Raw genomic sequence first — 4,376 nt, 5'->3', positions numbered from 1 at the left:
TTATTCCCTGATCAGGAGAAAAATGGTGGAAGAGGGCAGGGTTAAGAATTAAGATTTCAAGAGCGTGAGAGGTAGATGGCCAACCAGAGTTCCTAAGGTTCGGTGCCTGTAACTGTTGCCGCCGCTTAAGCCTGCCAAAGCAGTGGTACGCCTGCTGCCCTCGTATTTGCTACCTCTAGAAACATTCTTGCCAGTAGTGGCGGCAGCGGGACTCAATTACCCCCTTTTCTCGCTCTCTCCAGAAGCTCCAGATGGCGTCTTCTGTGGGCAACGTGGCCGACAGCACAGAACCAACGAAACGTATGCTTTCCTTCCAAGGGTTAGCTGAGTTGGCACATCGAGAATATCAGGCAGGAGATTTTGAGGCAGCTGAGAGACACTGCATGCAGCTGTGGAGACAAGAGCCAGACAATACTGGAGTACTTTTATTACTTTCATCTCTACACTTCCAGTGTCGAAGGCTGGACAGATCTGCCCACTTTAGTACTCTGGCAATTAAACAGGACCCTCTTCTGGCAGAAGCCTATTCGAATTTGGGGAATGTGTACAAGGAAAGAGGGCAGTTGCGGGAAGCAATGGAGCATTACCGGCATGCATTGCATCTCAAACCAGATTTCATCGATGGTTATATTAACCTGGCAGCCGCTTTGGTAGCAGCAGGCGACATGCAAGGGGCAGTACAAGCTTACGTCTCTGCTCTTCAGTGCAATACTGATTTGTACTGTGTTCGCAGTGACCTGGGGAACCTGCTCAAAGCCCTGGGTCGCTTGGAAGGAGCCAAGTCATGTTATTTGAAAGCAGTGGAGACGCAACCGAACTTTGCAGTAGCTTGGAGTAATCTTGGCTGTGTTTTCAATGCACAAGGGGAGATTTGGCTTGCAATTCATCACTTTGAAAAGGCTGTCACCCTTGACCCCAATTTTCTGGATGCTTATATCAATTTAGGAAATGTCTTGAAAGAGGCACGGATTTTTGACAGAGCTGTGGCAGCTTACCTTTGTGCCCTGAGCTTGAGCCCAAATCATGCAGTGGTGTGTGCCAACCTGGCTGGTGTATACTATGAGCAAGGCCTGATGGATCTGGCAATAGACACCTACAGGCGAGCTATTGAATTGCAACCACATTTCCCTGATGCTTACAGCAACCTAGCCAACGCTCTGGAAGAGAAGGGCCGTGTTGCCGAAGCAGAAGATTGTTATAACACAGCTCTGCGGCTGTGCCCCACCCATGCAGACTCTCTGAATAACCTAGCCAATATCAAAGGAGACCAGGGAAACATTGAAGAGGCAGTTCGCTTGTATCGTAAAGCATTAGAAGTCTTCCCAGAGTTTGCTGTTGCCCATTCAAATTTAGCAAGTGTATTGCAGCAGCAGGAAAACTGCAGGAAGCTCTGATGCATTATAAGGAGGCTGTTCGAATCAGTCCTACCTTTGCTGATGCCTACTGTAACATGGGAAACACTCTAAAGGAGATGCAGGATGTTCGGGGAGCCTTGCAGTGTTATACTCGTGCCATTCAGATTAACCCTGCACTTGCGGATGCCCACCGCAATCTGGCTTCCATTCACAAGTATTCAGGGAATATTCCAGAAGCAATTGCTTCTTATCGCACTGCTCTGAAGCTTGAACCTGACTCTCCTGACGCTTATTGTGATTTGGCTCATTGCCTGCAGATTGTCTGTGATTGGACAGACTATGATGAGCGAATGAAGAAGTTGGTCAGCATTGTGGCTGACCAGCTGGAGAAGAATAGGTTGCCTTCTGTGCAGCCTCATCATAGTATGCTCTATCCTCTTTCTCATGGCTTCAGGAAGGCTATTGCTGAGAGCCATGGGAACCTCTGCTTGGACGAGATCAGTGTCCTTCATAAACCACCGTACGAACATCCAAAAGACTTGAAGCTCAGTGATGGTCGACTGCGTGTAGGATACGTGAGTTCTGACTTTGGGAATCATCCTACTTCTCATCTTATGCAGTCTATTCCAGGCATGCACAATCCTGATAAATTTGAGGTCTTCTGTTATGCCCTGAGCCCAGATGACGGCACAAACTTCCGAGCGAAGGTGATGGCAGAAGCCCATCATTTCATTGATCTTTCTCAGATTCCATGCAATGGGAAAGCAGCTGATCGCATCCATCAAGATGGTATACACATCCTTGTAAATCTGAATGGTTATACCAGGGGTGCTCGAAATGAACTCTTTGCTCTCAGGCCAGCTCCTATTCAGGCAATGTGGCTGGGCTACCCTGGGACCAGTGGCGTGCTTTTCATGGATTATCTCATCACTGATCAGGAAACTTCACCTGCTGAAGTTGCTGAGCAGTATTCTGAGAAACTGGCTTATATGCCCCATACTTTCTTTATTGGTGATCATGCCAATATGTTCCCTCACCTGAAGAAGAAAGCAGTCATCGATTTTAAGTCCAATGGGCACATTTATGACAATCGGATTGTGCTGAATGGCATCGACCTCAAAGCATTTCTTGATAGTCTCCCAGATGTGTAGATTGTCAAGATGAAATGTCCTGTTGGAGGAGACAGTGCAGACAGCAGTAATACAGCTCTTAATATGCCTGTCATTCCTATGAATACTATTGCAGAGGCAGTTATTGAAATGATTAACAGAGGACAAATTCAGATAACAATTAATGGATTCAGTCTTAGCAATGGACTGGCAACTACCCAGATCAACATTAAGGCTGTCACTGGAGAGGAGGTTCCCCGTACCATTATTGTAACCACACGTTCTCAGTACGGGTTACCGGAAGATGCCATCGTGTACTGTAACTTCAATCAGTTATATAAAATTGACCCATCTACTTTGCAGATGTGGGCAAATATTCTGAAGCGTGTTCCCAATAGTGTACTGTGGCTGTTGCGTTTTCCAGCAGTAGGAGAACCTAATATTCAACAGTACGCACAAAATATGGGCCTTCCCCAGAACCGTATCATTTTTTCACCTGTTGCTCCTAAAGAGGAACATGTTCGGAGAGGCCAGCTGGCTGATGTCTGCTTGGACACTCCACTCTGTAATGGACACACCACAGGGATGGATGTCCTTTGGTCAGGGACACCCATAGTGACTATGCCAGGAGAGACTCTTGCTTCCCGAGTTGCAGCTTCCCAGCTCATTTGTTTAGGCTGTCTTGAGCTTATTGCTAAAAACAGACAAGAATATGAAGACATAGCTGTGAAACTGGGAACTGATCTAGAATACTTGAAGAAAATTCGTGGCAAAGTCTGGAAGCAGAGAACATCTAGCCCTCTGTTCAACACCAAACAATACACAATGGACCTAGAGCGACTCTATCTACAGATGTGGGAGCATTACGCAGCTGGCAACAAACCTGATCACATGATTAAGCCTGTTGAAGTCACTGAGTCGGCCTAAATAATGACTGTGTGCACAGGAGAATTACCCTGTACCTGAGCCTCAACCTTCTGGGGGAAAGGCAACTACTTTCTCCTTATCTGTACAATACCACGTTGCAGATGGGTGACAGACAATGATAAGAAATAGCACAGCCAGACTTGCTTCCTGCATGATCATGATCACGATAGGGAGAGACACAAGAGATGGGCAACTGCTGTTCCACAAGGAGTCTCTGTAGAATTTTGCAGCAGCCAGGTGTCTGGAAGGTCTGGAAGGTAAGTCTGGAAGGTCTGATCTCCCTTGGTCTTCCATGGGTTGGATGGTTAGTGTGGAAGGGAGATAGAGATTGCCCAGCCGTTTTGTGATTATCATGGATTGATTGAGTCTTCTGAATTAATATTTTTCTTTATATTTTGGGTATTGGAGCTTTTAAAAATGTTTGATTTCAGGTATTTTTATTCATGTGAAGTGTATATGATTCTCTTGAGATAAGGTTTTAAGCTAAAATATTCCTTGTTTTAGTTTCTGAACTCTACAGATAAATGGGGACTTTGCTGGTGTAGTCTTTTTATAGGTTTTATAAACCACTGGAGCCTATATCAGTCATTTTAGTGTCTGACATAATGTTTGGAACTATCAGTGCTTTGTTGGTTTATAGATGATGGCTTAAATTCTTTCCCTGGTCCGTTTCCTTCTTCCCTTCCCCCCACTTAAAAATTCTCCTGTAACTTGGCTAACAAAAAACCAAGTCTGATTCAAAACCTCCCAGAGTGTTTCTCTTAAACGCATCATCTGGTGCCAAGTGAAGCTTCTTAGGAGTGATTATTAATTCTGAAGGGCACAGTTGTGGTACTGTCACTGATGATAATAATAACGGATTTTTGGCCTAGAGTTTTGACCTATTTCACCAGTGTTTTACTGTTGACTGCCCCTCTATGCTGCTTCCAAAAGTAATAGTGTGTGTTAAGATTTTTACTTTCACTTCTAAAGTTTGTTTTTTTTT

At 45.1% G+C, this 4,376-nt stretch overlaps 1 pseudogene; it reads left to right on the top strand.

Annotated features, from left to right (window-relative positions):
- The first annotated feature begins 251 nt into the window (after positions 1-251).
- On the top strand, positions 252-3,391 carry LOC136133783 (UDP-N-acetylglucosamine--peptide N-acetylglucosaminyltransferase 110 kDa subunit pseudogene; annotated as a pseudogene).
- Positions 3,392-4,376: the final 985 nt, after the last annotated feature.

This window comes from Phocoena phocoena, chromosome 14, assembly GCF_963924675.1.
Source record: "Phocoena phocoena chromosome 14, mPhoPho1.1, whole genome shotgun sequence".
Taxonomy (NCBI): Eukaryota; Metazoa; Chordata; class Mammalia; order Artiodactyla; family Phocoenidae; genus Phocoena; species Phocoena phocoena.
The sequence above is the reverse complement of the archived record's forward strand: the minus strand, read 5'-3'. Positions and strand labels throughout refer to the sequence as shown.